Source organism: Gracilinanus agilis, chromosome 4 (assembly GCF_016433145.1).
Source record: "Gracilinanus agilis isolate LMUSP501 chromosome 4, AgileGrace, whole genome shotgun sequence".
NCBI lineage: Eukaryota > Metazoa > Chordata > Mammalia > Didelphimorphia > Didelphidae > Gracilinanus > Gracilinanus agilis.
Window position 1 is genome coordinate 349,053,066 of NC_058133.1, and position 16,827 is coordinate 349,069,892.

Genomic DNA, 16,827 nt, shown 5'->3' on the forward strand with positions numbered 1-16,827 from the left:
GTATATTTGTCCTTTGTAAATTATCTAAGAGTTTAGGAGAACCAAAAATCCATAAAATGTTGTCTTTGAATTTCCTGAATGGCCTCTGTCTGTCTCCTCCATTTTCTCCAGATCAGACTGAAGTAGGCAGAGGGAGGGTCACCTCTTTTGAGACTGATTTTTCCCACAATGTAATCCTCCCTTACATACACCCTTACATATATCACAAAACATAGAACATAGACTGATCACAGACAACATAGATAGCAGAGACATATCCCAGGTATTCAATACACTCTCTGATAACATGGAACATAAAATTATGGACTATATAATATAGTATATATAATACTACTATGCCAGTATAATATATTCTAGTATTAGTGTAATGGTAATAGTATAGTATTCACATAATTCTAAATTAAAATTCAGATAACCGGACCAATTTAAACTTTACCAATATTGTTTTAGTATACCTATCTTACCATTGCTTCTCCTACATCGACTACTATATTTTTGTTGTCTTTAAAATTTCTAGAGTTATTTTAATTTTTATTTATCTTTCTATTAGTAATTTGGAATAATTACTTAATAAATTTGTTTTTGGATGGCCATTTTCCCTTTAAAATTGTTCATATACTTTAGTTATTGATCTATTCGGAAATGGTTCTTGATATGTATTTGTGTGAATTGTTTAGTGTCTTGGATAGCAGAATTTTATAAGTACTATTTCATTAAAATATGTTCCCACTCAACCTTTGTTCATCAAACATCTCTGATTTTGTCCATACTAAGGGGTTTATTTTGTATTTTTATGATTATCTTTATATGATTTCGATTGAGAATTCTAATCATTGTTGTCAAAAGTATTTTCACCTGTCCTCTTATTGTTTATTTGGTTTTTATATTTTCTTTTATGTTCAATTTCTGTATTCATTTGATGCTTGTTGTAATATATGGTGTAAAATACCTTTGGAAATAGTTTCTGCCCAACTGCAATCTTATTTTTCCACTGGAAAACTTTCTAGGTTGAGAAGCCTTAAGTTAATCAAATACAGAATTATTGTTTTCTGTTACTTCTGATTCTTATTTATTAGTCTATTTCACTAATCTACCTTTCTATTTTTAAACAATATCAATTAGTTTTGATTATGGCTGATTTATAATATAGTTTTAAATCTGGTAATACTATGCTTTCTTCATTCCTACTTCTGTTGTACAAATCTATTTTGTTATTGTTCTATAAAGTATCTTCTTCGTAATTTTGTACTTTTATATTTATAAATATGTTATATTATTTTCATTCTCCTTCAATTTTCATTCAATCATGAACACGATATATTTCCAACTAATTCTTCCTTTATTTCTGTTTAGGACATGTTATAAATCTAAGATGTACCTTGGTATATTCATTTCTAGATATATTATTCATTTTATAGCCATTTTGAATGGAATTCATCTTATTATTTCATTCTAGGTTTTTCTAGTAACATATGGAAATGGTAATGGAGATTGAGCATGTATTTCACATATTGCTATTTTGCTGAAACTATTAGAAAGAGAGTTGGCATAGTTGATAGAGACTGAGTCAGGAAATCTTGCGATCAAGTCTTTCTACAGGTACTTCCTTAGAAAATGACCTTTGCACTAGAAAGGGCAAGAAAGAATTACTAATAGGGAGTAGATATTTAAGATAAATAAGGAGACAGTAAAGAACACCTAACTGATCTTATAGAATTCAAAAAACAGGTCAACATGTACTGCCTGCTTGAATACTGAAAGAATGGTCTAATATAATTGTTATTCACTGTTCGTGATCTTTGAAAAATTATGGAGGATGAGAGTAGTACCATTGGACTGCAGCCTGGAAAATATTCCTATTCTCAAAAAAGAAGAGAATAGATTCTAAAAAAAGATAGGCCAGAGAGTTTGGCTTTGATTCCTGGCAAAATTCTACCATGTATTATTGAAGGGAGAGAGGAAGAACCTGTGATTTCATTGATTTAGGGACCTCTCCAGCAAGGAAATTCCCTCTACTGAAATAGGTCAGCAATTCCTCTGTACCTATAATATTGAAGAATTGCCTTGAACATTGAGAAATGTGCTTCAAAAGGATAACTTGAACTCAGGCCTCCTTGTCTCTGAGGCTAGCTGTCTCTCCACTATATAAGCTGCCTCTTAAAGGATAAATATTTAGGAAAAGAAGCAATACTCTCATGACTTCTTCAAGACCAGGTCCCACCAGACTACCCTAGTTTTCTTTTGATAGCTTTACTAGCCTGGCAGATAAAAGAGATGCTGCAGATGAGAACAAGTATTTGACAAAGATCCCTTTGCTGTTCTTGTGGATCAAGATGGGGGATATGGGTTAGGAGATAATAGCCAGCTGGTAGGTTTAGAACTGGGTGAATAACTAGACCAAAGGCTAATTTCATGTCAGCTTGGAAGATCCCTGGTGGAGTTGTTCAAAAGTCTCTATTTGATCTGAGGACATTCAACATTTTTATAAATGACTTAACTAAGAGAATTCCAGAATCTCACAGGTGGACTAGAAGGATTCTGAGATTCTGCGATTTTATAACACTCTATGTGAAGCTGGGTGGAGCTAGAGGGATAGAAGTAAGGTCTTAAGCTTCTTAAGACACCAGAGATTGAGGAATCTTTATCTAGGATAACATCTGGGGATATATATTTTTGTATGTAGACAAGGTGGGAATTTGTTTTGCTTAACTTAGGCATATTTATTATAATGACATGCTTTTTGTTTCCATTGAAATTGAGAGTGGAGTAGAAAATAAATGATTTCGAATCAAAAATTAAAATAAACTTAAAAAGAAATTTCCATAAATCCAGAGCCGTGTTATTGTTCAGTTGTCTAGTCATATCTGACTCTTCACCATTTCATGCAAGACCCTTACTTTCATATTGAATGTTCTTTTCTAGATTGTCTACAGTCTAGGGAATACACACACACACACACACACACACACACACACACACACACACATATATATATATATATATGAATACATGAGAATGGATGCAGAGAAAATCATTTTACCTAAAAGGTATATCTGCATTCATTTATCCAGGATATTAAGCCCATGTCACATGTAAGCTACTGTGACTACATTAGTTAAGATTCATTAATATCATTTATATATGTGTGTGTATAATTTTGTATACTATATTTTGGAAAATTATTAGTTATTCTATGAAAGGAAATATAGGCAATTAGGTACAAAGTGATCCCTCACCTATTGTGGGAGCTATGTTCCAGAGACCCCCCGTGATGAGTGAAAATCTGCAAAGTAGTGGCGTTATATTTATTTTATTATTCTTCGATGGTAAGCATCTTCCTCTGGCACTAGGGTTTGCTACCAGGAGCCTTAGAAGGTGTAGGATGGTTGGGTGGCATATGGCTTAAAATAAATTCAAACTTTTCCAAAAACTTCACAAAAAAACAACACCACAGAGCAACACTACACACAGCGATCAGACATCAATGTGAAGTAGACAAGGAGAGATGCTGAACATTGTGGGAAAGCAAACAGATAGATGCTACAGTCACTGATCCAGTCAGCACCCAGAATACAGAACACAGCACTGTGATTGGTCGCCTTCCATTCCATCAGCCAATCTCACATTGGCAAACTTGCACAAGCAGTAGTGGTGTACTGCATTCCCATTGATACAGTACAGTATTTATCTGTAAAATCCCATGATATATCAAAAACTCCATGATACAAAATTAGATATTTAAAAATAAAAATCTCATGATACAGTGAAGCAGTGATCAGTGAACCATGATATAGTGAGGGACAACTGTATATAAGAGTATTAAACTTTAAGTCAGAAAGATCTGAATACTTCTATTTTCTAGAATGTCCTTCTATTTTCCTTTTGTTGTTGAATTTGTTTTCATATAATTTAGCAAAATAACTCCTAAAATTGCTTTAATTTCATCTTCATTGGGTGGCATATTCACCCTTTTCATCTTTAATACTAGTGATTTAGTTTTTCTCTTTCTCTTTTTTTTATTAGATTAACCAATGGTTTATCAATATTTTGATTTTTTTTCATAAAATGGATTCCTAGATTTATTTATGTATTCAAAGGTTTTCTTGCATTCCATTTTATTGATCTCACCTTCAATTTTTAGGATTTCTAATTCAGTGGTTAGTTGAAGATTCTAACTTTGCAATTTTTTCTAGTTTTTTAAATTATATTCCCAATTGATTAATCATTTCTTTTTCTATTTTTATTAGTATAAGCATTTAGAGATATAAAATTTCCTCTAATTACTGCTTTTGCTGTATCTCACAGGTTTTGGAATGTTACTTACTGAAATTATTTGTTTCAACAATTTGTTCTTTAGCCTACTCATTCGTTATGATTAAGTTATTTAGTCTACACTTCATTTTTACTTTTTGTTTCCATGATTCCCTTAGTATATACAATTTTTATTGCATTATGGTCTGAGAAGGTTGTATTTAGTATTTCTGCTTTTCTACCTTTAACAACAATATTTTTATGCCCTAAAGTGGTCAATTTTTGCAAAAGTGCTATGGACTGCTGAGAAGAAGGTATGTTCCTTTCTATTCCTATTCAGTTCTCTTGAGATATCTATCATATTTAACTTGTCTAAGATTCTATTCATCTCCCTGACTTCTTTCTTATTTATTTTTTGGTTAGATTTATCTAGTTCTGAGAGGGATAAATTAAAGTCCCTCATTATTATTGTTTCGTTTTCTATTTCTATTTATAACTCATTTGATTTTTCCTTTAAAAATGTGGATGCTATAACATTTGGTACATTTAAAATTGAAAATGCTTTGTTTCTATGGTGCCTTTTAACATAATATGGTGTCCCTGTTTGTTTCTTCTGATTATAAATAATTTAGTTTTAACTTTGCCAGAGCTCATGCTTGCTACCCCTGATTTCTTTGTATCAGCTGAGACGTGATATATTCTGCTCCAACCCTTTATGTGTCTTGCATTTTTAACTGTGTTTCTTGTAAACAACATATTGTCTGGTTTTATTTTTTGAACCAGTTTGCTAACCATTTTTGCTTTATGGAAGAATTAATCCCATTCACATTCAGCGTCATAATTACTAATTTTGTATTTCCCTGCATTCTGTTTTTTCTCACTATTTGTCCTCTCTTTTTTCTTCCTCAGATGTCCAACTTCTATTTGCTCTCGCTCTAATTTTCACCACTTCTTAAAAAATTTCCCTTGTTTAAAATTGCGGAAGAGTAGAAGCAACTTGCTTAAGCTCTCCTAACCCACACATATAGGACTCCTCAAGAAGACATAAAAACAAATCCAGACGAATGAAGGGACCCCACAACAGGGAGCAGCATTGAAGGTACGTGGAATCGGGGCATTTCCATGCTATAAGGGGGTGAAACAGCTCTCACTAAAATGCAAGCTGAGCAACCCCCTCCCCCCCACCACCTACAGTGACAAAGCCAGCACAAAAGACTTAGAGCAAGTTTGGGGCACCCATTAAGTCATTGGCAGCTACCTGGGGTCACCAGGGCCTGCTCCTGAGAGCAGCAAGACTTAGGACCCCAAAAGGCTAAAGAACAAACAGTCTTTGAACACAGACCTTGAGCTCAGGCTCGGTTGCAGCTGCAGACACGGATTCTGAGCTCAGGCACAGATTGTGGGTGGGGACCCAGGGAAGAGGGGTGCATGACTGTGGAAGCAGCACCCTGAGACTGTTAAAGGAGCTTCAGGCATAGGAACAAGCAAGGGGACCACCAGGAGGCTTAACCCTGAGAACAACTAGACCTGAGACCTCAGGAGCCCAAAGAGCACAGACAGACACTGGGCGTGAGGATAAAGCTGAGAGGATGCTGGGTTAACAATGGCAAGCCAGAGATAAGAACCCCAGAAGAGAAAGATCAAGAAGAAATCCTTGACTTCCTGGTTAAGATGGTGGCAGAGTAAAAAGCAGCTGCTTAACCTCTCCTAACTGAAACATATAGGACTCCTGAAGAAGACATAAAAACAAATCCAGAGGAATTAAGGGACTCCACAACAGGGAGCAGCATTGAAGGTACATGGAATTGAGGCATTTCCATGCTATAAGGGGGTGAAACAGCTCTCACTAAAATGCAAGCTGGGCAATGCCCTGCCCCACCACACACCACCTACAGTGCCAAAGCCAGTACACAAGAGATAGAGCAAGCTTGGGGCACTCATTAAGTCCTTGACAATTACCTGGGGTCACCAGGGCCTGTTCCTGAGAGCAGCAAGACTTAAGACCCCAAGAGACTAAAGAACACAAGGACGTTGAACACAGACCATGAGCGCAGGCACAAGTGCAGGCTCTTGCATCCATGGATCCTGAGCGCTGGAGTGGACTCGGATCCTGAGCCCAGGAGCGAACTCCGATCCTGAGCACAGGAGTGGACCTTGAGTGAGGACCCAGTGCAGAGGGGTGCACGACTGTGGAAACAGTGCCCTGAAACTGTTAAAGGATCCTCAGACAGAGGAACAAGCAAGAGGACCACCAGGAGGATTGACCCTGAGAACAAATAGATGTGAGACTTCAGGAGCCTAGAGAGTGCAAACAGACCGTGGGTGTGAGGATAAAACTGAGAGGGAACAGGACTAACAATGGCAAGCCAGAGACAAGAACCCCAAAAGAGAAAGATCATCAAGAAGAAATCTGTAACACTTGACAACTTTTACACAGAGAAAATCCAGGCAACAGAGCAAATATCAGAGAACAAACAAGTAATCACATCCAAACCTTCCCAAAATAATGAAAATTGGTCACAAGCTATTGAAGAGTTCAAATCTGAGATGATGAGAAAGATGGAAGAGATCTGGCAAGAAAATAACAATTTAAAAGGCAGAATTTCACAATTGGAAAGTGAGGCAAGTCATTTGAGGACCAGAAATGACCAGTTTCAAAAGGAAAACCAAAAGATTATAGCCAAAAACCAAAAGATAATAACCGAAAACCAGTCACTAAAGGCTAGAATTGAGCAATTAGAGGCTAATGATCTCTCAAGACAGCAAGAACAAATAAAACAAAGTCAAAAGACTGATAAAATAGAGGGAAACATGAAATATCTCAATTAGAAATTGACAGATCAAGAAAACAGGGCTAGAAGAGACAATCTGAGAATCATTGGTCTTCCTGAAAAAGCAGAAATTAATAGAAATTTGAACTCCATGCTAAAAGAAATTATTCAGCAAAATTGCCCTGAAGTTCTACAACAAGAGGGCAATATAGACATTGAGAGGATCCATAGATCACCCTCTACATTAGACCCTGAAAAGACAACCCCCAGGAATATAATAGCCAAATTCAAGAGCTTCCAAGTAAAAGAAAAAAATCTTACAAGAAGCCAGAAAGAGACAATTCAAATATCAAGGAGCACCAATCAGGATCACACAAGATCTGGCAGCCTCCACACTAAAAGATCGCAAAGCTTGGAATATGATATTTAGAAAGGCAAGAGAACTGGGTCTACAATGTCGGATCACCTACCCATCAAAACTAACTATAAACTTCCAAGGGAAAGTTTGGGCATTCAACAAGATAGAAGATTTCCCAGTATTTGCACAGAAAAGAACAGGACTAAATGGAAAGTTTGATATCCAACCACAAAAATGAAGAGAAACATAAAAAGGTAAATAAGAAACAGAAGAGAAGGAAAGAAAACTCATATTTTTTAAATTTGCCTCTTCAAGGGCTTCAATAACATCTAATTATTTGTATTCCTATGTGGAGAAATGTTACATATAATTCTCTGTAGTGAACTTTATTCACTATTATAGTATTCACTATAATAGTAATCAAAAGAATTATACATAGGGAGAGGTTGGAATACTAAATGGTCCAAGAAGATATGGGGGGTGGGAAAGAGGGGGGTGAATAGTAGAATACACCAAGAGAAACTTGAATGAATAAGAAAAATAGGATAATCTATTACACACGAAGAAGGCATGGGAAGAGGAAGGGATGAATACTATTATAAGAAAGAGAGGAAGGGAGCATTAAGAGGTAATATTTAAATTTTACTCTCAGTGTAATTAACCCTGAGAGGAAGAGTAGCTATATTATCCATTGGGATATAAAACTCTATTTAACCCTACTGAGAAAGTCAGAAGGGATAAACCAAGGGGAGCAGGGGAGTGGGGAGGTCAAAAAAGGGAGGGGAGAAGAAGGGTGAGGGAATGCATTAGGCCTTAAAAATAAAAAGAGGGGAATAATAAGGGAGGGGGTTAGAAAGGGAAGTTAATCAAGGAAGGGGACAAAGGTTACTGGCTTAAAGCAAAGCACTGGTTTAAAAGGAAATAGTTTAAGAAGAAGGGGTAGAACTAGGAGAAGATACCAAAATGTTAGCGAATATACAACTGATAATTCTAACTCTGAATGTGAATGGGATGAACTCGCCCATAAAATGGAAGCAAACAGCAGAGTGCATTAGAAATGAAAATCCTACCATATGTTGTCTACAAGAAACACATATGAGGCGGGTGGACATACACAAATTTAAGGTTAAGGGCTTGAGCAAAATCTTTTTGGCGTCAAATGAGAAAAAGAAGGCAGGAGTGGCTATTATGATTTCTGACAAAGCCAAAGTAAAAATAGATATGATTTAAAAAGACAGGGAAGGTCATTACATCCTGATTAAAGGCAATATAGACAATGAGGAAATAACACTGCTCAATATGTATGCACCAAGTGACATAGCATCCAAATTCATAAAGGAGAAACTGGCAGAGCTCAAGAAGGAAATAGATAGTAAAACCATACTAGTGGGAGATCTAAATATTCCTCTTTCAGATCTAGATAAATCAAACCAAAAAATAAATAAGAAAGAGGTAAGAGAGGTGAATGAAGTCCTAGAAAAATTAGATTTAATAGATATGTGGAGAAAAATAAATAGGGACAAAAAGGAATATACCTTCTTTTCAGCTGCACATGGTACATTTACAAAGATTGACCATGTAATAGAGCATAGAATCATTGCAAACAAATGCAAAAGAGCAGAAATAATAAATGTAACCTTCTCAGATCATAATGCAATAAAAATAATAATTAGTAAGGGTACTTGGACAGGCAAATCAAAAACTAATTGGAAATTAAATATGATTTTCCAAAACCAGCTAGTTAAAGAAGAAATCATAGAAACGATAAACAATTTCATTGAAGAGAATGACAATGATGAGACATCCTACCAAACTCTGTGGGATGCAGCCAAGGCAGTACTCAGGGGGAAATTTATATCCTTGAGTGCATATATATTAACAAATTAGGGAGGGCAGAGATTAATGAATTGGGCATGCAACTTAAAAAATTAGAAAGGGAGCAAATTAAAAATCCCCAGATGAAAACTAAATTAGAAATACTAAAAATCAAGGGAGAAATTAATAAAATTGAAAGAAAAGAACTATTGAATTAATAAATAAGACTAGAAGCTGGTATTTTGAAAAAACAGATAAAATAGACAAAATACTGGTCAATCTAATAGAAAAGGAAAGAAGGAAACCAAATTGACAGTATCAAAGATGAAAAGGGAGACCTCACCTCCAATGAAGGAGAAATTAAGGCAATCATTAAAGACTATTTTGCCCAATTATATGACAATAAATATAGCAATCTAGGAGATATGGATGAATATTTACAAAAATATAAATTGCCTAGATTAACAGCAGAAGAAATGGAATCCATAAATAATCCCATATCAGAAAAAGAAATTGAACAAGCCATCAAAGAACTCCCTAACAAAAAATTGCCAGGGTCTGATGGATTCACAAGTAAATTCTATCAGACATTCAAAGAGCAACTAATCCCAATATTATACAAATTATTTGATATAATAAGTAAAGAAGGAGTTCTACCAAATTCCTTTTATGACACAGATATGGTACTGATTCCAAAGCCAGGTAGATCAAAAACAGAAAGAAAACTACAGACCAATCTCCCTAATGAACATAGATGCAAAAAATCTTAAATATAATACTAGGAAAGAGATTCCAGCAAGTAATCAAGAGAATCATCCACCATGATCAGGTGGGATTTATACCAGGAATGCAAGGATGGTTCAACGTTAGGAAAACCATCTACATAATTGACCATATCAACAATCTAACAAACAAAAATCACATGATTATTTCAATAGATGCTGAAAAAGCCTTTGACAAAATACAGCACCCATTCCTATTGAAAACCATGGAAAGTATAGGAATAGAAGGACCTTTCCTAAAAATAATAAACAGTATATACCTATCAACAATTTGGAAAGAAGTCTTGTTCAATGACACATGTTAAAACCAGGGGAAATGTGCATCGGCTATGGGGAGGGGGAAAGGAGGTCAGGGGGTGCAGGGGAAAGTAAGAACATGAATCATGTAACCATGATAACTTTTCTAAAAAATAAATATTATTTTAAAAAATTTCCCTTATCCTCACCCTTTGCCCTCTTAGCTCCAAATTGGCCCACTTTTTAAAGGATCCCTCCCTTCTCTTTTATCCCTCACCTTTTAGTACTTATTCTCTCTGTATTTCAAAAAATTCCTACCTTACTCTCACCCCAAACCATGCCATTATCTTTCTTGATATGAGTTTGATTCTATAAATCCCTCCTTTATCTTATTTTGAGTCACTCCCTTATCCCCTCATCTTATCCCACATATTTCTTGATATGTACTCACTTCTTTGTATCCCTCCTTTTTCTTACCCCTTGCTCTCTTTTCTCTTATTTGTTCAGTCCCTTAAGTGACTTTATTTTGCTTGATCTCTTCATTTATCTCCTCACCTTTTTCTCCTGTTTCTCTGTAGGTTAAGAATATCTTTTCCCTTCTTGTGTGTGTGCTGTTCTCTCTTTATCCCAGATCTGATTAAAGTAGGGGTTTAATACTACCAGCCATCCACTTCCTCCTCCTTTTATCCATGGAAATTCCTCCACTCATCCTTCTTCCTTATGAGATAGCCATTCCAACCAACCCCACCCCGTTCTACTTCACAGCCATTTGGGTTCATTCCATTGCATTCATCTGGATCTTAAGTTTTCTATCCATGCACATCCCTTCAAAACATCCAGGGAATTATGCCATTCCCAGGAACCATGGATAGCATTTTCCCATACAAAAATAAAAAAATTTTGAATGGCTTAAGATTAGTCTTTCATAATTACCTTTGTATGTTTCTTATAGATCAAATTTTCTACTGAGTTTCTGATTGAAACTCCTTTAATTGATTAAGTATTCATTTTTACCTTTTTCATGCTCAGTTTTGCTGGATGTATTATTCTTATTTGTAAGCCCAGTTTTTTTTCTCTACGAAATGGTTTGTTTCATGTCCTGTTCTTTTAATGTTGTGACTGCTAAGTCTTGTGTTATTCTGACTGTAGCTCCACAGTATCTAAATTGTTTTTTTCTTGTTGATTTTGTATTTTTTCCTTGACCTAGAAGCTACAGAACCTAACAATGATCTTTCTACGCATCTTCATATTTGGGTATCTTTGTGTTGGTAATCAGCAGATTTTTTTCCAATTCTGTTTTGCTCTGTGAAGCTACTTTCTGGGCAGTTTTCCTTGATGATTTCTTGAAGTATGGTATCTAAACTCTTTTAAAAACATACTTAAAAAAACCAAACATAACTTTCCAGGAATCTAACTATTCTTATATTGTCTCTTCTCGATCTATCTTCTGGGTCAGTTGTTATTGTGATATGATATTTCACATTCTCCTATTATTTCACTCTTTTGAGTTTGCTTTATTATTTTTTGTTGTCTTAAGAAATCATTAGATTTTCCCTGTCCAATCCTAGTTCTTAATATATTTTCTGGATCTCTCCTTTTCCATTTGAGTGGTCTTTATTTTATAATTTTCTTGATTTTCTTTTATTGCTCTTATTTTTTCCTGATTTTTTATAAACCTCTCTCATTTGACTTTTGAGGTCTTTTAAAGTTCCTCCAAACTCTCTTTTTGAGCTTGTGGCTAGTTATTGTATTTCATTGCTGTTTTTGAAGTTAGTGTTTTATTACATTGTCCTCTGAATTTGAACCAAAGTCTTCTCTGTTCCCAGAGCTTCTACAGTATTGGGGTAGATTATCTCAGGATTTTGGAAGTTTGTAGTGCTGTTTTTTTTTCTGGGCTCTATTTAGTTATTCCAGTTTTTATAATCTAGGCTCTGATATAATCCCTGGGTTCCCACTCTATCCTCAGTCCATGATTGATTTCAATTTCAGGTGCTCCAATCAGGGACATTGGACAGTTCTGCCATGCAATTGCAAGTAGACAGGCCATTTATCCCTCACCTATCAAAAGCAAGGCTTAAAGTCTTGCCCATTAGGATTTGTTTCCTGTGAACTCTGTGGTATCCATTCCCTCATTCCTCAGCTTCAGGCCAGTGGAGGTGTCACAGGCTGAGGCCACTATCAACACAGCTGCTCCCAGGACCTGCTGATTCTAGTGGTATCTTCCTGGATGTAATATCCTGGGCCTCAACAAACAAGGGGAGGTTGTTGGTCCCACTTTCAGGTGCTACCTTGTTGATTTCACTCTATTTGCTCAGTTTTGTCCCCAGGACCTATAATATGGGACTGAGGCCAGGGAAGTCAGAAAACTTCCTCTCTAGTTGTCTCAAGCTGTCAGCTTCACTTCTGATTCTTATCTGTTTCTGCCACTTTTAGCAATGATTCTGTGAAGGTATTTTTGGTTGTTTGTGATGGGTATTAGGAGGGCAAAAAAGTTTCATGCCCTACTCTGCAATCTTCCCACAATCCTGATTTTAAATCCTATCTCAGCCATTTCTTAGCTATTTGACCACTGTACAACACACTTTCCTCTCTGGGTCCCAATTTCCTCATCCACAAAAAAGGGGTAATAATAATATCTATCTGACAGGTTTATATTAACCAAATGGGATGATAGCTATAATATATTATATAAATATTTATATAAATACTAACCATTGTGATTTATTAGGCATACTTGTGGAATTTGGCATGTCCTAAAAATTTCCTATGAAGAAATATAGGAAAAAATTATTTTGAGACCTTAACTGAATTAGTGAAATCACAACTTATATTGCTTAATTTATATTGTTATTTTAAAGAATTTGCTTTTATTTTAAAATATTACTCTAATTCCGAGAAGAAATATTTGTTGTTTTTGAGATAATGGTTTATACTTTGATTAGAAATGTTAATACAAGAAAGGATCTATTGAGTTCTGCTTCATAGTATGAAATCCAATGCATGTGAAATTTGAACATTCTTGTGGAAATTTCAATACATTTTAATTTAGTAATATGTGCAGTCAATACTGAACCTCTTATTTAAAGAAATGGTTTGCTTTTGAAAGAATAATTTACACATAACAAGGTAATTATTTTTCCCTGTTATGGACCTTAGCCAGAAGGACAATAGCCCTCTTTTAGTCTAAACTCATATTCATGTATCACTATTATAGTAAGAAAATTGAGTAGTTTTTCCTGCATGATCTGTGCAAAATAACACATAAATGAGAAGACAAAATGACAACCAAAATGACAGTAATCCAGACACATAATATCAGTAAAGTAGAATCTATCATGTTGTCCACATCATTTGTTCTGCACTGGTCATATCTTATGATTGGAAGATGCTAGAATCTAAAAGAAGAATTTTCTTTGGCCAGCTCCCGAATGTAAAAAAAATGTGAATGGTTAGTTCATTAAATGGTGCAAATACTCAGTGGTGGGGATGCTAAGAACATTTGCCCTCAGAAGTAGAAGGATTAGTGGCTTGAAACCATAAGATGCAAATCTAGTTCCCAGCTCTAATTCTTCAGCTCTGATCTTGGGTAAATTATTCTTTCTCTACTTGTATGGTATAGTGGAATAAACAATGGTTTTAAAGTCAGTGGTTTCATATCATATCTTTTCCACATACTTAACTGTTGACTTTAGGCTAGTCACTTGACCTTTCTAAGCCTATTTACTGATAAGTAAAATGAAACAATTGGACCCAAACATCTTTGAGGTTCCTTCAAGCTCTAGATTTGATGATAATTGGTGTTAAATTAGTGAGGTGGAATAAGTTATCTCTTCTAGTTCTAAAATTCTATGATTCTATGGCAGTACATAAATTCCATATGGTTTGCAACAAGTCAAAATGTGTTCTGGATATTAGAAGAATATCACCTGAAGAAAAGAGAATCACAAAGAAGGTGGTATTGATGGCACATTTTCGAGTAGTGTTAGAAATATTTCATCTTCACTCTTCAGCTTCCCCATGAGATGAACTACAGTTCCCCTATAGATGAACTACAGTTCCCCTATACTCAGTCCATGGGGAGGTCTTTGAAAGGGGTAGAAACACTTTGGAGGGAGAGGCAGTGTTATTTGGCAGAGGAGTAATATGGAGGAAAGGAGTACAATATGAGGGAAAAACAAAGCAATGAACCATCCTTCCTCCAATATTTTCTCAATTGTGAATAGAAAGTCCTTGAACAACTGGTTTCCAATTGCCTTTTTAGCCTTTAATAGTATTTCTCTTCAAAGTCTTTTTACTCCCTCTAGACCAGACTATTCATTGATCCTTAAATGCTTTCTTCTGTTGCTCTCTCCCTCCCACCCCCTCCATCTTGTCATCCAACACCTACCACACATATCTCCAACAGATTTATGTTTTAATTTAAATTTATTTGTTACACTAAAATAACCAGTTAACTCTTGCATCTCTCCTCCCCATTAGAAAAGATATCATTTTACAAAAAATATATGTATATATATATATAATTATATCCATTTCCAGAGGAAGAACTAATAATATGGATATAAAACTACATATGTAAACATATATATATAATTTGTAAATTATTAATAATTTAGTTTAATTATCTATTAAATTAATAAATTAATGATATATTATATATAAACAGAAACAAATAACTATCACTTATTTATTTCTGTTTACTAGTTCTTTCTCTGGAGGGGATGAACACAAGTCATTCTTCAAACAATTATTTTGTTGTGATATATAGTGTTCTCTTGGTTCTGCTCATTTCATTCTTCATAATTTTATGTAGATCTTTCCATGTTTTTTCCAAAATTAACCTGATTATCATTTCTTATACAACTCATTTAGACATTTCCCAATTAATAGACATTTTATTTTACTGTATTTGGGGGCAAAGGTTGTAGAAAGAAAGGAGTATGAAAAAGAAAATAGATACAAATATAAACTGTTTTGATCGTTATTTTATAATAGCAGCAAATTAATATATAGTCAATAGGCATTTATTAGCCAGACCATAAACATTTATTAAGTACCTCACTATGTGCAAGACAGTATACTGTGCACTGGATTTTGCAAAGAAAGATAAATGATAGTCCCTGGACTTAAAGATTTCATGATCTTATGGAGGAGACAGTATGCAAACAACCATATACAAACAAGGTATATACAGGAAAAATTGGAAATAGTTAACCAGAATGAAAGCACTAAAATTTGGAAGGATTGGGGAAAGACCTCCTATATACGGTGCGTTTTTAGCTGGGATCTGAAGAAAGTCAAGGAAGCCAAGTTACAGAGATAAGAGGAAAGGGCATTCTAGATGAGGGATAACCAGTGAAAATGCCTAGAACTGAGAGACTGAGTTACTTGTTCATGGAAAATCAAGGAAGTCAATGTCACTAGAATGAAAACTATTTAGGAGGAAACCTAGGCTGCAAGCTTAGGGATACTTAAGTACATAAGGATAAAGGATTTAAATATAGAGATCTTCCCAGTGAAAGACCAAAGATTTTCATCTCAAATATTTGGAATTTAGGCCACAGACCTTGTTAATAGAATGGATTCCTGGGTAGGCAGCAAAATTCACGACTTAACCAGATGTCAACAGGAGAATGGTGATTTGTTCCTGGCAGATGTAAGATAAACTTCAGTCTCATGTCACATAATTGCCCAAGTTCTTCTCCACAGTGCAGTGCCAGCAGTATAGTAACTTCCATCCCCTTTTTCATCCTCTTACCCCACCCCCCAAAAGAAAGAAACATTAAAAGACTATTGAGACAACTTTTTTTTAATTCAAACAGTAGAAAGGAGGCCAAAAAGCAGTATACACAACAAGGTCAGCTTTTGAAACCTTTTGATTGGGGTTTTAAGTTATTTTAAAAGAAATTCAAGCTATAATGAACAGATTGGCAGTTTCTTTTCTATTCCACTCTGTGTGTATACATATATAAATATATATATATATATATATCTGTAAATGTTCATCTTATTTAGTATTTAAATACAGAAAAAAGTTTATGTCAAGAGGTTTGGGAGATCTGCATTTGATGGAAGACAGAGAAGAGGGAACCCATGGGCAGAGGAAGGAAGATGTTAGAAAATAAAGAAATGACAAGAGGAACTTGTTAGGTTGAAGGAAGCAGAGAAAGCCATATTCGAAGTTAACTGGATAGAAAGTAACTGAGGGAGAAATGCTCATTAAGGACTCTGAACCTTTTGCAGAGTATGAATGGACAATTATTCTTCACTTCAAAATTAATATAAAACCAGATATTTTTACTTTTACATTATTGTTCAGTGCTAGTGATGTCGTTGTTCCACCACTTTGGGCTTTAAATAACAAAATTTCTTAAATTAATTTTAAATGACAAAATTTAATTTTTTTGTTTTTTCCTTTCTCATCATGAAGCCTGACAAATATAGTCTTAATAAGTTTTGACTTTTATAATTGTGGAGATATTTGAAAGAACAAATTTGTGTATGGGCATATATATGTACATATGTATGTATATATATAAACATACACAAATATATGTAAATCAATTATCTGTTTCTATATATGCACACATGCATATATGTACATATATATATA